Source organism: Macrotis lagotis, chromosome 1, assembly GCF_037893015.1.
Source record: "Macrotis lagotis isolate mMagLag1 chromosome 1, bilby.v1.9.chrom.fasta, whole genome shotgun sequence".
Classification (NCBI taxonomy): domain Eukaryota; kingdom Metazoa; phylum Chordata; class Mammalia; order Peramelemorphia; family Peramelidae; genus Macrotis; species Macrotis lagotis.
Window position 1 is genome coordinate 149,137,806 of NC_133658.1, and position 19,763 is coordinate 149,157,568.

Here is a 19,763-nt window from a genome sequence, read left to right on the forward strand (position 1 = left end):
GTAAAATTGATATTTAAAATTATCTTGGTTGACCATGGTCAAATGGATCCAAGCTGATGAAGTGAAGTTTTACTGAGAAGGTAAAGTAGGAGAAAACAGCAATAATTTCTATATATGTATAAGATACAAAATAATCCGGAGTTTTTACTTGCTATAATTTCAAAATGAGTCAAAGTCTTAGTGTTATAAAAAATCTAATACAATTAATATATATATATATATATATAGAGAGAGAGAGATAAATGCATATATACATGTATACATACAAACATATTTGCATATATTTCAAGTAAATCTTATCATCAGCCTGCCTCTTTGATCTTGGCTAAGTTTAGAGATTTAAAACACATTCAGCCCCCCACACACACACACATACATACCATATATATGTAAAAAAAATCATGATTAATCTAATGATGACTCAAAAACAGACAATGAAGACCAGGAGGAAAATTCTATGAAAATTCCATGTAATTTAATAAGGCAGAACTATGATTGGGTCCAAATGTGGCCATTCTATTGTCATTAGTGGAGACAATAGCTAGATCTAGAAATTTTGAAAATGGTTTTCTATTTTGTTGGTTTCTTTTGTTTGTTTTTGGTCTTTTTAACTTCTTTAATTTCATCCTTAAATGTTCCTTGGAGGGATTTCCCTTAATTGTGTCATTTGTCAAATTTTCTATAAACTATTTTTCCCACCTCTCTAATAAAGTGATTCCTCACAATCTTCTATCACCTTCTTCTGCAAGATTTGTAAATGAATTAAGTTTATAGTCCAAGCTTCTATTTCCCTTGACTGCCATGTCTTTCCCTTTAATTTGCAAATCAACTACTAAGATAATTTCCAGGCTCTTTTGGTATTTTCCTTGTGATGATTACTTGATATCAGTTCAGTTTCCCTACTAAAAAGTAACAGTATGTGTTGATTTTTATTATATGGTTTCATTTTCAGATGGGTAGGGAAGCAGTGGATTGCTTATATAGTTCCTATGAAAGTTTCTTTAACTGCATATCAATATCTTCTCATTTTTATTCTTCTAATTTGGTATTGATTTTAATATTTGTTCTAACAGCTTGATCTGACAGCTGATTTTGGAAATGATTCCCGCTTTAATAAGCAACCTAGTCTTATCTTTTAAAATATAATCAAATTCATTTGGCATGCATATCTGCATATATATATATGTGTGTGTGTGTGTGTGTGTGTGTGTGTGTGTGTGTGTGTGATTCCATTTGTTGTCTTTTATATCAAGAGTATAACCATATTATAGGAATAAGTATTTCAGAAAATAATATACAAATCCAGGAATGATGCATCAAGAGCTTACTGTGTACTAGAGTAGTCGAAGAAAGATCTCTGAAGGAGATGGGGACTGTATCTTACAAAAAATTCCCAACTTCCCCTTACCATGAGAAGAATATGAGGAACCTGATCCTCAGCTATTCTTGGCTTTCCTCTGGGACTGGCAGCTTTCTCAGAGAAATGAGCTGTTTGGAGAAGGAGCGTCATTTCCTCATACATTTTGGTGTGTAGGCTATGCCAAAGCACTTAAAATAAGAGTTGCCAAGATGTTCTGTGGGTGAAGTGAACATCAACATCACCAGTTCTGTTATTAATAGGTATAGATTTTTTTAAGGTTAGTGGAAGCTGCTGTTCTATAAAAATGAAATCCTGACTCACAGGTACTCAGACTTGCAGGCCTTGCTTCAGAATGTATTTGAGATTCTTTAAATTTTAGTTTGTTTCATAGTTAGAGAGGGAAGTAGAGGTGTGTGCAAACAATGCAAGCCTAGAGGTGGATGTCTCCTTTTATCCTGTAGTGGTCCCTCAACAGCTCTTATCTGTCACACAGTGTCACTTGTATTTGACAGGGGAGCAATTAAACCAAGAGGGAAAATATATGAGTAATTTATTACTTCAGTGCTTTTTTTAAGGAATCAAAACTCCATGAATAATAGTGTTAATTGGCAGGGTCGGTCTTAACTGTAATCAGATAGATATGACCCTAGGGCATATGATAGGAGAGATCCAGAGTTATTTTATTCCCAGATTCCACTAGTTGCTCTCACTGAATTGAGAGATTTTTGATTTTGCAATGAATCAGTTTGATGGGAGTATGTTGACACAAGTGGAAGTGGAATTGTTCAAGATATTATAGACCACAGGGGGACCAAGCTCCAGAGATAAAGCAAAAAGGAATCAGTCTGTGATAGCTCAATTGGTCAGCTCCTTGATTTTTGTTTGGGGTAAATGATCAGAGAAGTCACTGATTCCTCTCTACCACAAGACTCCAAAGGCAGAGGTTTTCTAGGTGACCACCTTACAATTAATGTCTATTCTTTTGTATGAATGTTTGTGATTGATTTAGTTTAATGATATGTAATACTTTACCAATGGGGCCAGATATCAAGGGCTTCACTCTTAAGCAGGACCTTTAATTTCATTGTTAGACTTTGAAATTATGCTTTGACAAAAGTATAAGACTTGTCACATGATTGAACTGAAGAAAAATGTAAACAACTTAGTCTCACTCCTAGAAAATTACTAAAAGCCCATGTTCTACTGAGCAATAAATATATCTTCATATAATAAAAGCAACACATGATATTTCCATTACTGATAGATTTAAGGATAACTAAATATTCCCTTTCATAGGTGAAACACAATCCTAGGTCTTGTGGGGTTATACTTTATAAAAGAATGAATGAAAGAATGATAGAAACAAACAAATGGACAAGCAATCCTTGCCTTCTAGGACATTAAGTCTTTTAAAGAAGATGGAACATAAAATCAAAGAGCCAGCATTCTTCACTGATTTAAATATATATATATATATATATATATACATATATATATATAATATACATATATATACACATGAACAGACACACATGGACACACACACACACACACACACACACACATATATATATATATACATGTATATATTTATATATATATATAGATAGATAGATATGTAAAATCAATGTGATACTAGGCCAGAGTTTATAATACAAAGCAAGTGAAACAGGCCAATTTGGCTCTGTCTTTCCTTGAAAAAAAAATCTTCTTTCCTCTTAGGGTCTTAAGGCTTCACAAAAATTAAATTTGATTGAGAAACTGATATGCACACATCACTAACAGAAAATCATCTTTTAACCTTTTACTGACAAATCAGGATTGGCGTCCTGGAGGAGTTAGACTTCAAGGAAAGTATTGATCTTTGAATGAGGGAATCCTCTGAAATAAGGAATAGTGAACTAGCTGCTCTTGCTTGTATTTCCATGTATGCTTAGCCTTTTTTCTTTATTGATAATTGAAAAGAGATGACTAGCAAATGACCTTCATGGCAAAAATTATCAAATTTCTAAATGGGGGGGGGGGGGCGGAATCCCACCCAAAAGTTCATTAATATTGAATCAAGCTCTTATCATCTCTGCAAGGGCCAGCCTTATTGCTGGCACGACACTGTGTTCCTCCTCTATGTCGCCATTCTGGACATGTCTCAGGGAAATTGACACTCTATTCTTTTTTTAATATATAGTCACCTAATATTACCTTTCAGGAGGCTCACATACCTTGAGAGGAGGACAAACCCTGTCTAATGTCAAAGGGGCAAAGCAAGAGAGATAGCAATCCCATCAAGTCAACTGGGCTGAAAGAGGATAATCATCATGGCCAATTGTATCCTAACCTACCTCTGCATTACCTCTCTGCTATCTTAAGAACTGCTTAGGTCTTTATCCACAATAAAGTTATATTTTGCTTTGCTTTGCTATGCATTGTTTTGACTCATTTTGTGACCTGTTTCCATTCAAAATTGTGTCTGGTCTTGAAGTAATAGATGGATTGCCCAGAGAAGCCAGCTCTTTAATGTAAATTATTTAGCTTAATAAATAAGTTAATGTCTACAGTGTCTTCTTCTTCTCTGGCAGCTCATTCATCTCCTGTCTCCTCAGTCTGTCAAGTTGAACTGCTGCTGCCAAGGCTTCTTGGGGCTGATGGCCTTTTCCTGTCCTGTCACAACAAACAGAATTTTGTTAAAGAGAAGCATTTCAAGTAGTTCCTCCAAGTCTTTGCAATCACTCAGCAGAATCATTGGAACAAGCAACCAATTTGTGAAGCAGGGTCAGGGGGCATGGTAGCATAGCTGGAGACTGCCTTAGAGACAACTCCTTTGCTCTCAGCTTTAAAATGGGGAAGGTATCTGGGAGAATGGAAAGGGAAGGAGATTAGAGCAGCTTCCAACCCAAATTAAAAGCAGAAAAGCTTATGGAAAATTTGTAGGAGAAAAGAGATACAAAGAGCAGAGAGTATCATGGAAGTCAAGAATTTTAGAGTTGGAAGGGATATTAGTGGCCATCTAGTCCAAACCACATTAAAAGAAAATCCCAATATCCCTGGCAAGTGATTATTCACACTCTGCTTGAAGACCTTTAATGACGGAGAGTCCAAAACCAACTTCCAGAGATAATCTATCCAGTTTGCAATAGATAAGTTTGTATTAGGAAGATTTTTTGTTTGTTTTGATTTTTTATTTGATTTTTCCCTTAACATCAATATAAATTTATTTCTTTCCATTTTTTAGGATAGGATTATCACCATCTTATCAAAGTCCTTCCTAACCTGTGACATTTATAATTGAACATATTGCTCCAGATGAATGAAAGCACATACATCTGACCATGTCATTCTCTATCTCTCCTATCCCACCTCCAATAATAAAGTCCAGAAACTCCCTAAAACCTTTAGAATCAAATATAAACTCTACTGTTCTGTCATAGAAAATACTTGGAAAGGTGGCACCATCCTAACTTTTCAGGCTTATTGAATCTCACTCCCCTATTCACATAATAATGTCTAGCCAGACTGGTCTTCCTCATCCCTACCATTCCACCTTTTATTCTGCTTCTTTTGTGCTGACTGTTCTCCATGACTGGAGTGTACTCTCTCCCCATCTTCATCTCTTGAAAACTACTTTCCTTTATAATTCAGCTTAAGAAATACCTGAAAACTTCCTGGTTCTTTCAACTACTAGAGCCTTCCTAGGATCAATTTCTGCTTACACTGTAGATGGCTTTATATACATCTATATATATATATATATATATATATATATATATATATATATATATATATATATCCAATTAGAATGTAAGTTCTCTGAGGACAGAGACTGTTTCCCTTCCATCTTTCTATCTCTGTCCCTTATGTCAGTATCTATAACATAAGTAGCTCTTAAATAAACATTTGCTTGATCAGATATGATTTGAACAAGACACCTCCTTATTTCTAGAAATGGTGCCTTCCTCAATGGAGTTCAAAGGTACATCAGCTATTTTTACTTTTGGTACCGCATCACACTGTTGATTCATGGGCTTAAAATCCACTAAAATTTCATCTTTTTCAGACAAACTGAGTTTTAACCACAACCCTCCTCCCACATCCTATATGTATGAAGTTTACTTTTTGAACTCAACTGTAAGATTTCACTTATTCTCTTGAATTTAGTGCTCTAGACTAATAAGATTTATCCACAGTCTGACTCATGCTTTCTTAGTGTTCTCATCTAGTTCTCCATTATCTATAGATTTAAGAAGGATGACATTAATGCTTTTATGTAAATCATCAAGAAAAATGTTAAACATCATAGGAACAAGCATAGATTCCTCAGACCCTCCACTAAAGACCTCCTGCCAATATAATATTTACCAGTAAATCAGTTCTCTAGCTATCTGATTATAGTATACTTTACTCAGATGTTATCAAACTCAAATAGAAATGGATTCCTACAGGTTATATTGACTTAGAAAATCATATTATCTAAGTTTCATTGTATTTTATTTTGTTTTGTTAAATTCAATTTTATTTTCATGTAGTTCTGTTATATTGGAGAGTTTTGCCTACCACCATAGCCCATTAGCTGCATTTGAAACCTCTGCTCTCATCATTTTCATAAAAATTACATGAGATTTTTGGTTAAAAACCCCTTGGATAAATTCTAGTTTAAGCTTACCAACATTATCTTGATTTACTTCTTTAGTAATCTGATCAGAAAGGGAATTAGGTTAGTCATGCCCCATTTGATGAAGCCATTTTGGTTCTATTTAACCACCACCTCCTTTTCTTGATGTTCCTTAACTATCTCTTTAATGATTCATTCAAAAATTTGCCCAGGAATTAAAGTGAAACTAACTGAACTATAGATTTCAAACTCCAGTTTCTTTCCTCGCATCAGCCCCCTCCCCCAATTGGGAAAATATGTGCCTTTTCCTGTCTAACAGTGCTGTTCTTATTCTCCATAAGTTTTCAAATATCATTGATAGTGGCTCAGTGACCTATCTTCCAGTTCTTTAAGTAACTAGAATGTAGTTTAAAATTGGGGCAGATGACTTGAATTCATCAGGGACAGATGAGCGTTGGATCAATTCTCCATTAGCTATTTCTGTTTTCTTCTTTCTAATGACTTCTGGAGGGTGTAGTTTGAAATAATGGATAGTTATCAAGCCTTGAAACTAGGAAAGCTTGGGTTTATGACTTGCCTCTGACAAAGACTAGCTATGAGAAGCCGGGCAGATCATTTAACTCTCAGTGCTAGAAGTCAGGAAGCAAACATGAGATCAGAAGTTTCATCAAACAACATCCATCAGTGCATAAAACTAAATTAAAATATAATTGACCTCACCAAAAAAATCAAAAGGCAATGTAACAAAATTATAAAGGTCAAGTGTTACTCAAATGAAGATATATGAGAAGACATCTCTAATTTACTACTTCTTGGAGGTGGAAGATTCACAGGTATTACACATTTTTGCACATATTTGCAGATTTTTTTTCAAAGTAACAATTGTTTATGATTTTTTTCCTCTCTAAAAATTGTTATCTGTAATTTGTGATGACACTCTGGAAGGGAAGAAGAAGAAGGAAATATGAGTTACTATAGTGATATAAAAAAACAGAAGATAGCAATAAAATAATTTAATTGAAAAATAGTTAACAAAATAAAGTAAAATAGAACATATATGCTATAAAATACATGCTTTTCTATGTAATTATGTAAGTCACAAGGATCCTTGGGTATGATTTATGACTTCTACTTCTATTTGAGTTTGACAGCACTACTGAAAGCATCTCTCCTTAAGATGAAGTTGTAAAGAGTATGCTGATTTTCATTTGTTTGTGGGGTTTTATCACTTAACAGTTTTCCTATACCAATGAAATCACAAGTCCCCCTTTCCATATCCTTCTTCCTAGTGCAAAGGCCATTCTCCTTGGTAGGACAAAGAAGAAACAAACTAAAAATAAAGCAATTTCTTCATCTTCTCTCTTCTTATTTGTCACTGTACCATCCACCTCAAGTGGCTGTAATATCCTTTTGAGCCTCCTCTTCAGTTTAATATGACATCCTAAGCTTTTCTTACCAGTCTTACATTATTTAGGGTTTTTGTTCTTCTGATACTATTATTACAGAGCTCTGTCAGGCTCTGGAATTCTCTATTACCTATCCTTGCTTTAAGCATCTGCACATATCTTTCATATCTTTTAATAATCTAAATTACTTGCTGAATCCCCTCTGTATCCTCATTGGTCTCTTCAGATAACTTTGATTATTCCTTTCCTTTGTAATTATTTCCCTTTGTATCTTCAGAATGTCATTTTTGAGAGTGTTCTGTCCTTTCTACTCTGGTTTCCTCTATAAAATTTTAGACCAGGATAATCTACTTATCATTATGTCAAAATCTGCTTTCAAACAAACTAAAGAAGTTCACATCAGACACCCTTTCCTCTGACCTATTACATTCTTTAGGAGGAAATAGTCACTTCCTATCAAAAGTTTCCTTGTTTCATCTCAGTAAATTTTTTCCTCCCTGTTGGGGAGAATTAGATGCAAAAAAAAAAAATCCCCTTGTTAGTTCTTGTCTTTTAAAGGCTGAAATCAAAATTAAGGTAAGTCAGAAAGCTTTTTGTTGTTCCTGATTCTGACAGAAAAGTACAAGTTCTAGCAAATGTCTGAATAATTTAATCCCTGCCAGAATTGTGATATTTCCTATGTTCCTCATCTATTTCCTCTTTCTGACCAGGTGGACTATAAATATACCAAATGACAAATTGTTTGTTTCTTTCTCCACTGACTGAACTTGACAGAACTGTTTTCCACCATGCTTTCCCCATGTGACTCCTAAAGTTCTTTAGAAATATCAAATTAAATGCTACCATCTCCAGCCTATGATCTTTCATGTAGCCTATTTCTTATTAAGAAGATATACCTATCATACCTGTTATCTTAGTGATATATATAATCTATATCTATCTATTTATATATCTATCTAAAGTTAAAATTCCTTCTATATTAGACCCATTACTTCTTGCCTATACTTTTTACATGTATATATTTATATACACTTATATACATACATTCTGCATTTTTATACAGAGATTAGAGACCATGATTTGTATTATTGTCTTCTTTCTTTGATCTTTTGCTCCATTAGCTATTTTAGGTTTCAAATGCCTTCCTTTCTATAGTGTAACTATTCTCTGGTATATGACTTAGTGGGTATATATAGATAGCTATCTCCTGTCTTCATTCTTTTTGTTCAGATTTGCAGAGCAGTAGTCAAATATTACATAAAAATGAGTTCTAGAGTTGGAGTTGGGGTAAGATGTGGAAGAAAAAGATAAGGAGAGAATTATAACACATTGACATTGAATCTATCTCCCCTAAAGTAGGTAGGTGAAGTAAATGTAAGGAAAACCTGTCAAGACAATGACAAATATATACATATATTCCTTTAAAAAAGAGACATTCATAGTTTCCTGTTATTTCTGTGACTATATTTGGAATTCAAATTCCTTACTTTACATTAGCTAATTTTGCCCCAATATACTCCCTTTCTCCTTTTGGATTTAGCTGGTAACAGCTAAATCCACAATTTAAAAATTACTTTTGCTCATTTTATTAAGTATTTCACAATTACATGTACATCATTTTTAAATTTTGAAGTCCATTCCTCTTTCTTCCTTGAGAGGGTAAGCAATTTGATATTGACTATATAAACACATTAGTTTTTAAGAAAATTTTATTATCTTAATCAGCAAAGTTCTGTTTTTCTGTATCACAACACCTATCCCCATCTGAGAAAAAGGAAAACAAAATCTCTATTATAAACACAAATAGTATTGGTAAATTGTAAGAACAAAACATAACAAAACAAAACATTGACTATGTCCCTTCAAAATGTCTCATTCTGCATTTTAAATCTTTTACCTGTCTCTTATGTGATAACATGTTTCATCATGAGTCCTTTGATTGTGATAGGTGGTCACTGCACAGATCAGAAGTCTTAAGTCATTCAAAGTTCTTTGTCCTTATAATATTGTTATCATTAGAGAAATCTTTCTCCAGATTCTTCTCATAAAAAGAGCTGTCAGTTTGGACAAATTTCTGCACCCTCTACAGCTTTAAGTTCCTCTCTGCTTGTTCTAGTATACAATTTCTTCCTGGGGTGCAATGCTCTTCTCAGACCATTCTTGGTTAGACTCCTTTCTCATTGTCTATTGGCCTCTCTAGTTTTTTTTCTAGGGTGATGTACACTGAATAAAAAGATACTATGTGATATTTTTTCCCTGGATAGCCCAATGAGAACTGGGTTAGGCGAGTTTTCTATATTGATTTGGAGGAGTTTGAGGGTAGAACTCAGTTTTATGTTTTTTGAAACCTCTTTTTTTGTTAATATATTTTAATTCTAATAATGTAGAAACTGATGTAATTTAGGAAAATCTGGTGTAATGGGAATAATGAGAAGTCTTGTAATTACTTACGATTTCTCCATGAATGCCCTTGATATCATCCTTCTCCTAGTAGTCATCTTCTCTGAGAAGACATTGCAGAGATTACCTCCTCTAAGTACCTGGACCTGAGAGTTCCCGATGAATCAAACTCATGAGATTGCTACCAAGTCTAGAAACACCCAACTCAGAATCTGTCTTCAGTCATATATGTTCAAGGGAAGAAACAAGTAGCAGTCAGAGACTTAAGAGCCATTCTCAGGCTCCCTCAGATTAGCATATGTTCCTGCTGACATTCTTATGTAGTCACCATAGTTCCTTGAAGAAAGAGGAGAGATGGGGAGACTTCCCTCCCACTTTCTTGAAAATCTGAGGAAGAATTCATAGGATTCCATCATACTCAACAAAAAGAAAGAGAAATAGTAAATATCTCTTTTTTAAAAAATCTATGAAATGGGTAGTTCTGTCTGCTTAGCAACTAATTCTCTTTTACCACTGCCACAAAGCCCTCACTGAAGGGACCAACTTAAAAATTTTCATGAATTTATTTCAGTAAGAGGCAAGGTGATTTGAAACAAGAAGTGACCTAGGGTTAGAGAGCTTATTCAACTCCATAAGAAGTAACTCAATCAACGCAGATTGGGTAGTGGGGTTCCTGTTTATCTTCATTAAATATTGACCACATGATGCAGGAGCCGACAAGTAGCACAATATACAATAAACACAGGGAGCTTAAAATTTGCAGCAGGCACCATGACCTTCCATAATCAAGGCTTATCTTCCTATACCCATATCTGATATTGGAACAATGGGTTGTAGTTAGACTAGATCCCTGTATTCAGTCTACTATCCAAGCACTGTAAATCTTGGGAAAAGTCAAGGAACAGAGTAAAAATTTTCACAAATGTTCTGAGTTGGTTTTGCCCCTTGAGTTCTAGATGGTCCTATTGTAACTACATTTTTTTCAGACAGTAAAAATTTTGACTGAGAGGAAGAATATAGATTATTCTTGCTACATATGATAGATCTATAGTCTCATATTGCTGAATCTGACATTGCTTGAAAAAGGTGAGTTTCCTAATTGGGCTGTTCAGCCTGTAGCAGAAATGGGAGGAATCAGTTTTATTACTCCTCCTGGTCTAGGGGTATGCTGTTCATGCAATGATTACAAATTAGAGGAAGTTTTGTGGCTTTCTCTACCATTTTCTGTCTGTTACTCTTTTCCTTGCCCCCTCTTTTTTACCCATTCTATCTTTTTAATAGTCCTGTAGGTAGCAATGTTGACATATGCTTTGTTCATCTTCTAGGCATGTCAGTTTTAGTATCCTCTCCCAATAATGTATATTCTGCCATACAAAACCTTTTGGGAGACATAGTACAGAAAAAGAAAGTCATTGCTTTATCATACATAGGTCTTTCTCAAAGATTTATATTCTCAAATGTGATTCTTCCATTTTTTTCTTTTTTAGTATTTTCTTTTCCCCAATTATATTTAAATACATTTTTTAACATTCATTTACTCAAAATTTTGAATTCCAAATTCTTCCTCTTCCTCTCTGGCACCATCCCCCACCCCCAGAGATGGTAAGCAATTTTAGTTAGGATATACAAGTGCAGAAAGCAAGACAAATCTCCATATTAGTGATGTTGTGAAAGAAAACACAGGGAAAAAACCCCACAAAAATTAAGAAAGTGAATGATATTTTGCTTTGATCTACATTCATACTTAATCAGTTGTTGCTATGCATATGGATATCATTTTTCATCATGAGTCCTTTGGAAATGTTTTTAATCATTGTATTATTGAGAATGTCATTTCACAGCTGATCATCATATAATATTACTATTAATGTGTATAATCTTCTTCTGGTTCTACTCACTTCACTATCTATCAGTTCATGTAAGTCTTTCCAACCATTTTCTAATAAACCAGACCCTTTCAAAGTGGTAGTTCAATGCAGGGAACTTGAACATAATCCTTGGAGGTCCCGCTAGATAAAGGAAAAGTAGAAGGGACTAGACGGAAAGCGCACTCACTTTATCCATGATAGTTCTTAGCTGGTCTATTCTACCCAGAGAAGCAGAATAAATTCCACAATCAAATGAAAGTAACTGTGAGAATTAACCAAAGAGAAACAGGGGAAGAGGTGGAGAGAGGGCTGGACAGAATTCTTCAAAGAAATTGTTTCACTTTGAAAATGCAAGAAACAATTTCTCATGGAGGAAAATGAATGCAATGAATCTGAGTACTGCAGGAAATCTTATGAGAAAATAAGACTTTGGGAGGATTTATTGAAAGACATAATTGCAACAAGTATATTGATTTTACATAGATAAGAAAATAAATGTTGGCAGGGATTGAATTTGGTTGATTACATTTATTTCCCCACAGAGTTAATGCATTTAAAGACATGGTTTATTTTTCAAAAGGAGAAACATTGTTATCCAAGACCTTTACTAGGTTCTTTTCATTTCACTCTCCAAGAAAACTGGTTTGCATGGGATGACTGAGAAACTGCATTTTTTTGGCATGCCATTGGACCTTCCCAGGTGAATGAGAGGCAGCCTCAATGAGGATGAGCCTAAAGAAATAAAAATAAAGGAGATAACAATAACAAGATTTATTCATTCATTAGCTCTTCCCATTTTGTTTTTATTAGTAGAAACAGAGGTCTAGGAAGGTATGAACTTTTGTCTAGGGCCAGGAGTACTCAACCATTTTTATGTGTTGGTGCCCATTAGCAATCCAGTGAAACCTATGGTTTCTTCTCAGAATAATGTTTTTTAAATGTATAAAATAAAATACATAGAATTAAAAAAGAAGCCAGCTATATTGATTTCACATCTATTAAAATAAAATAAAATAAAATTCATATACCTCTTCTATTCAAAGAGATTCATGAGTCACAGATTAAGAAACTCTAGTCTTGTCTACCTAATGACTCAAGGACAAACAAGAAAGCAACTCTCATATCACTCCCAGTCTTTTCTTTGCTTCTTCTGGGTCTGAATAGAATGAGGTTTCAAAGGTCTCCATTGTTACAAAGAGATTCATTTCCTCCCAGGTTGTTCCTTGAGAATGTGAATGGGGATAGATAATGTATCTGAGGAAGACTCTATGCCATCCTAGCCTCCAGTTGACCAACTGGACTTGCCATAAGCTCTTTAATTGATTTTAAAAAAAGGAAGAAGGAGGCAGGGAAGAAGGAATTCAAGGAGACAGACTATTGACTCCAGTCAATGAGTGTCCAATTATCCTTCCCCCATCCAAAAACAATTGTAAGTTTTTCTTCCTTTCTAGTAAAGATTTAGGAACCTGATGCTTCATTTGGACCATCTTTATATGCTAAGGAACATGCCACCCCCACATTTAATCCACTACATCCAAGGTGTTGAGATGTCATCCCCTGGCTTTGGGTCCATCCTCAAAATGCACAGATGCACAAACCAGAGTCAATCTTTAATGCCCATAACCAAACAATTTCCCCCACTGATTCTTGTCCATCTTTTCCTTCACTGTGCACAAAGAAAAGAGGACATAAAACATTTTTATCCCCCGGTGTGATGGCTTTGGTCATGTAAATTATTCAGAATTAATCCCTCTGCTCCTAAATCTCCTGGCAGCTTTTCACAAGTAACTAATACTTGTCTTAATCACCTCCCCGGCAAGGCTTTATATGCCACTAGCAACAATACGTTCAATTATGATTGATTGGAATTTAAGTTCTGATTTCTCTTAGAACATAATCAGTCCTGAATGGAAATTTTTTACAGTGACAATTAAAATAATGAAAGTGAACTTTAAATGACATTCATACAGTGTCACCTGAGAATAGTTCCACAGTGCTGGCCTTCCTTGCTGCATTGGGGGAACTCAGCAATTTCAATAGGGAGGCTGTTGTGGTGTCACTGTTGATGTGTTTGGTATGGCAGGAGGACTGGGTTTAACCCCTCTGGAGCAGCCCTTTTATAAACCTCTGCAGGTTGACTCCTACTTAATCATGGGTTTCCAGCTGCTGATTTATATTTACATTTAAAAGGCATGCTAATTGTGCAAATTAGTAAACAGTAGCCTAATAACTTGATAAAGGGCAACTTTTGAAAGTGCTGTTCCTTGTTTCTTCTGAATCAGGTAGGGAGGGATCTCTGAAGGTAAAGATGTAAAGGGAAGGAAGAGAGGGAAGTGACCACATAAACTGCCATTGGTTATAATAAATGTGGGGACACAGAGCAGTTGATAATTTTATAGTTCTAGAAGGTTTAATGTAAGATAAAGCAGACTAGGAATCTGATCTTTTGTTCCCAGTTTTCCTGGGACCTGTTGGGTGAACTTTGATTTCTATTGACAGATTGGACAGAAAGGATAAGACTTCTTAACTATGTGAGGGTAAAGAGAAAGTAGGTCATGTGGGCAGGCTATTTGATGCATAGCAACTCTACTACCTGTGCAGTACAGTAAGTAGTTCTCTCTGCTCCTGTGGCTCAAGTTTTGCCTTCTTCAAGATGACAAGAAGACAGGATGTAATCATATTAATTATCCAGAAAGGGAGTGCAGTCTCTGAGATGCCCACCAACTGGCACTCTTCTTCTCTCCATACTACTGGTTTTATCAGTTTCTATCAGCTAGCTCAATGTTGGGGGAAGGTTTATCAAAAGCTACAATATTCCTACTAGTCACCAGAGGATATTCATCAGTTTGCTTTAGTCTTTGCAACTTGACACCAGAATTAATCTAGGATATGAATGGATATAGTAAAATATTAGAAGTTTACCTTATGACATGTTCATTCATTCTGGGGTCTCCTTTATCGGTTCTCAAGAAGCCATATTCATAGATTTAAAGATTTAATGTACCATAATCATGTAATTTGTTGCTTAGTTAAAAAAATCAAAGGAAATAGATCAAGACCTCATTTGGAGTCATATGCCATAGCCTAAGAGATTCTCCTGCTTAAACTTCTACATCTTTATATGAGGTTAGGGAAATTTCCAAACCACAAGTACCCACAACTTTTATTTTTTATTTTTTATGTTTTTTGCAAGGCAAATGGGGTTAAGTAGCTTGCCCAAGGCCACACAGCTAGGTAATTATTAAATGTCTGAGACTGGATTTGAACCCAGGTACTCCTGACTCCAGGGCCAGTGCTTTATCCACTGGGCCACCTAGCCGCCCCTACCCACAACTTTTAAAAAGAAATCAAAAGTGTATGTGTGTGTATGTGTGTGTGTGTGTGGGGGGGCATACCTCAAACCTTGTTTCAGGATCATAGACCATAAAACATCAAGGAAAAAGTATAAGAAAAATCAGTCTTCCCTTCTAGTTCTCTGACCCAACCAGATTGTCAATAGTTGAACATCCTCATGATTTTTCTTTTATCATGCTTCCCATTGCCATTGCCATTCTCAAATCAGAATCTCTCCCATGGAGAGCTATTTGAGTTATTTATTCACCCACCAGTATCATGTATGACTGCAGAGGCAGCAGCGACTGTTGGAGTCTAACTACTCCTGCCTACTTCATGGTTCCTACTTCTTTCATGTTGTCTCAGCTAAAATCTCATCTTTTGCAAAAAGCCTTTCCTAGTCTTCCTTAATCTTAGCACCTTCTCTTCTACATTATGTCCAAATTTATCCTTTTGATATCTTTATTGTACATAGGTTGCTTGCATGTTGTCTCCTCCATTAAAGTATAAACACCTTTGAACAAGGATTATGTTTTGCCCTTCTTTGTATGTCCAGCATTTAATGTAGTGCCTGGAACACAGTAGATACTTAATAAATGATACTCATAGAGATCTAGCCTTAGGATCTACTGCTGGTGACCATTTGTCTCAAAGGTCCTCATGAATTCCAATTCCAAAGTCAATGGAAGGAAGGAAAGAAGACAACCCTGGATACTGTAACAAATGGACAACATGCTCCTCTTTCCAATTATAAGGCTTCTTGCCCATTGGAAGCACTTATTCTGTGAACTCCATCTCCCCCTATGAGCTGAGAGGGTAAATCATGCTCTTTTAAAAAAAAAACACATTCTTAAGTGCCAAGATTATCCCAGACTTCTCTGTCAGTCTCTCCTTAATTAAATCATCATCACCCGAAAGGCAAGAGGTAACCAATAATCCAAAGATTTAAGGCAGAGAAGGGATATATGCCACAGACAAAGTGATCACTTATTTGAGAGTTGTAGAGAAAATTCCTGGTTGGTATGACTTGGACTGTATGTCCTCTGAAGACCCTTCTAAAAATTACATTTTGTGATTCAATGAAATTTTTGACTTGCAAAAACTTGTCTACCAGTATTATCTTCCTTATTAGGTGTCCATCCATCCTTCCTTCCTTCCTTCCTTCCTTCCTTTTTTTCCTTCTTTCCTTCCCCCTTCCCTCACTCTTACCCTCCCTCCCTCCCTTCCTTCCTTCCTTCCTTCCTTCCTTCCTTCTTTCTTTCTTTTCTCCATTCCTCCTCTTCCTTCCCTCTCCCTTCATTCCTCCCTCCACACAGCACCCAAAGTCTGCCAATATATAGCATGTGTAGGAAGCATGAAATGTTTAAAGAGTGATGAACTTGTCAAGAGACTCACATACAAATTCCACCCAACACGTGATTCATCTCTGTGAGATTCACACATAAAATAGGGGAAAGAAATCTGATCATATTATCCTCTACAATTATGTTTCTCAAATGAGATAAATTGTATAAATCAAATTTTCAAAATTTGAAGTGTTATATAAATGATACCTATTATTATTGTCCTCACAACTTTCCCAATTCATTGGTGAGAGAAAGGATGATGAGGAATAGGTGGGACATGTTCAAATAATGACAGGTGCAGAGATTTTTATCAAGCTACAAATAAGCAGAGTTATTAATGAATTGACTGATTAATACATGTCCAGGGCTGCTCTAGGAAGAGAAGTCACATAAACATTGATGTTGTCTCCTTAAAGAAAGAACCATGGTTTCTGCAAGAAAGTTTAGATCTGAGGATAGAATGAGGAAATATCCATGAATAAAATCAGTAGAGTTAGTTACCTGACCTGAGAAATCAGGATCCCTGGTTATGGCATCCACTCCCTGATTGTCCAGTTGTTGAGAATGGTGGAGGAGATGGGGCATTTGTGTCTAGTGACAGCTGGGTGGCACAGCGGATAGAACACTGGGTCTTTAGTCAGGAAGGCTTGAGTTCAAATCCTAATTCAGATAATTACTAGTGTGTGAGACCCTGAACAATTCACTTTTGTCTGCCCTAGTTTTATCAGCTGTAAAATAAAAAATGAAAATAGCACTTATCTCACAGGATTGTTATGGGGATAATTTGAAATATTTGCAAAGAAATTAGCTGAGTGCCTGGTACATAGTAGATTCTTAAAAAATGCTTACTCCCTCCTCAACCAGAATATTGGAAGTCAGAATGTCTGACTTTAGAAAGGATTATAGTTAGTGACAGGACTTACATTGTTCATCCTTAAGAAAACTCACTTGAGGGCATGGCTAGATGGTGCAGTGGATAGATCACTGGCCCTGGAGTCAGGAGGACCTGAGTTCAAATCCGACCTCAGACACTTGATCATTACCTAACTGTGTGGCCTTGGGCAAGCCATTTAACCCCATTTGCCTTGCTAAAACCTAAAGAAGAAAGAAAACTCACTTGATATGTATTCCCTTCCTGTGAAAGGGATCTGACCACCAAAAAATCAGTATATAGACACTATAAATAAAAATAATAGTGATCCTGTCATTCTTGAACATTTATTATGTACACATGTACTTTAGTCAATTGAACATATAGCATTTAATGTTTTCTTTGATCCCATCAATGGTTTGCACCAAATAATAACAATAACTATGTTTATATAATAAAATGCTTTAACAGTTAATCAAAAAAAAAATTTAGATCTTTTTTTTTGCAAGGCAATGGGGTTAACAGTGACTCACCCAAAGTGATATAGCTAGGTAATTAGTGTCTGAGGCCAGATTTGAAGTCAGGTCCTCCTGACTCCAGGTCCAGTGTTATATCCACTGAGCTACTTAGCTGCCCTACTGACCAAAATTTTAATGTGCTATCTCATTTGATCTCCACAATATCACTGAAAAATAAGTATCATTTTGATCACCCTTTTAGAAAATAATAGTCATTAGGATAACTGAAAGGAATATACTTAGGCAGAGGGTGTGAGTATAAGTCAACAAATTGTATTTCTATTAGGAAAGTTGAAAAGAACACACTTGGAGAGAAGATATAAATTGATTATGATGTGATGACACTTAAAACCCTTGAGAATTGAATTTTTATTTGGACAGTTGAAAGAATTATACTTAGATTGAGGGTGTGAGTGCAATGCAGGTATAAAACAACTAAGACATAGGAAAAAAAAGAGAATTATACTAGGAGAAGAAGACTGAGGAATAGGAGGATAAATAACACCACATGAAAAGGTTCAAAAAGCCTATTATAGTAGAAAGAGAAAAGAATGGGTATGAGCACTGAGTAAATCTTACTCTCATCATATTTTGCTCAATGAGGGAATAACACATTTGTCCTACCATAGAGGGAAATAGGAGGGGAAAGGGGAAAGAAAGAGGAAGGAAGATCATAAATAATAATAATATTAATATTCATTAAATATTAAATTAATTAAACATTAATAATATAATAAATAATAATGATGATAAAAGGGAGGAAAAAAGTAAAAGGGAAAAGGGAAAAAGAAAAGAAGGGGAATTATTAGAAGGAAGGGCAGATTGAGGGAGGCAGCAGTCAGAAAGGGGAAAGATAAGGTAAAAGGAGAGAGAAAAGAGGAGGAAAACAGGATAGAGGGAAATATGGAGCTAGCAATCATAGTTATGAATGTGAATGGAATGAACTCTCCCATAAAATGGAAGTAGATAACAGTGGACTAAAGACCAGAATCCTAAAATATGATGTTTGCAAGAATCAGAGAGATACACACCTAGTAAAGGTAAAATTATGTTTCAACAGAAATTAAAAAAAACAAACCAAAGCAGGAGAGCAATCCTGATCTGAGATAAAAAAGGCAAAATCAGATCTAATTAAAATGGATAAGAATGGAAACCACATCTTCCTAAAAGATACTATAGGAAATGAATTAATATAAATATTAAATATATACATGTATATACACCAAGGGGTATAGCCTCCAAATTCTTAAGGTAGAAGCTAAATGAGTTACAGGAAGAAATAGACAGCAAAACCATATTAACCTCAACATCCCTCTGTCTGAATTAGAGAAATCTGACCACAAAATAAACAAGAAAAAAGTTAAGAAAGTGAATAGACTCTTAAGTCTATCCTTAGAAAACTTAGATATAATAGACTTCCAGAAAAAATTAAAAAGGGATAGAAAGGAATATGCTTTCTTCCCTGTAGTTCATACCACCTCTACAAAAATTAACCATGTATTAGAATTTAAAAACCCCACAATCAAATGTAGAAAGGCAGAGATATTAAATACATCTTTTTCAGATCATGATATAATTAAAAATTATATGTAGTAAAGGGTCATAAATGAGAAACTAAAAATTATTTGTAAACTGAATATCCTAATTTTAAATAGTGAATCAAGCAACAAATTACAGAAATAATTAACAATTTTATCCAAGACAGTGACAATGATTAGATATCTTACAAAAATTTGTGGGAAAATTTTATGTTTCTAAATGCTTACATGGAAAAAAATGGAGAAAGAGGAGATCAATTAATTGGTCATGCAACTAAAAAAAGCTAGGAAAAAGAACAAATTAAAATCCCCAATTAAATACCAAATTAAAAACTCTGTAAATTAAAGAGAAATTAATAGAATTGAAAGTAAGAATTTCAACTGTGTTAGTTTTATGAAAAAAAGTAAAATAGATAAACTTTTGATTAATTTGATTTTATAAAAACAAGAAAATCAAAATTCCAGTATCAAAAATGAAAAGGGTAAACCTGATATCCAAGAGAAGGAAATTAAAGTA

General features: G+C 34.9%; 1 long non-coding RNA gene across 1 annotated transcript in view; it reads right to left on the bottom strand.

Annotated features, from left to right (window-relative positions):
* Positions 1–3,859: 3,859 nt before the first annotated feature.
* Positions 3,860–19,763, bottom strand: part of LOC141514419 (uncharacterized) — a 76,966-nt gene continuing 61,062 nt past the window's right edge. Inside the window, exons 3-4 of the long non-coding RNA XR_012476028.1 lie at positions 9,824–10,159; positions 3,860–4,018 (exon numbers count right to left, since the gene is read on the bottom strand). This is a non-coding gene — a long non-coding RNA (uncharacterized LOC141514419). The remainder of the gene's footprint in view (positions 4,019–9,823; positions 10,160–19,763) is intronic.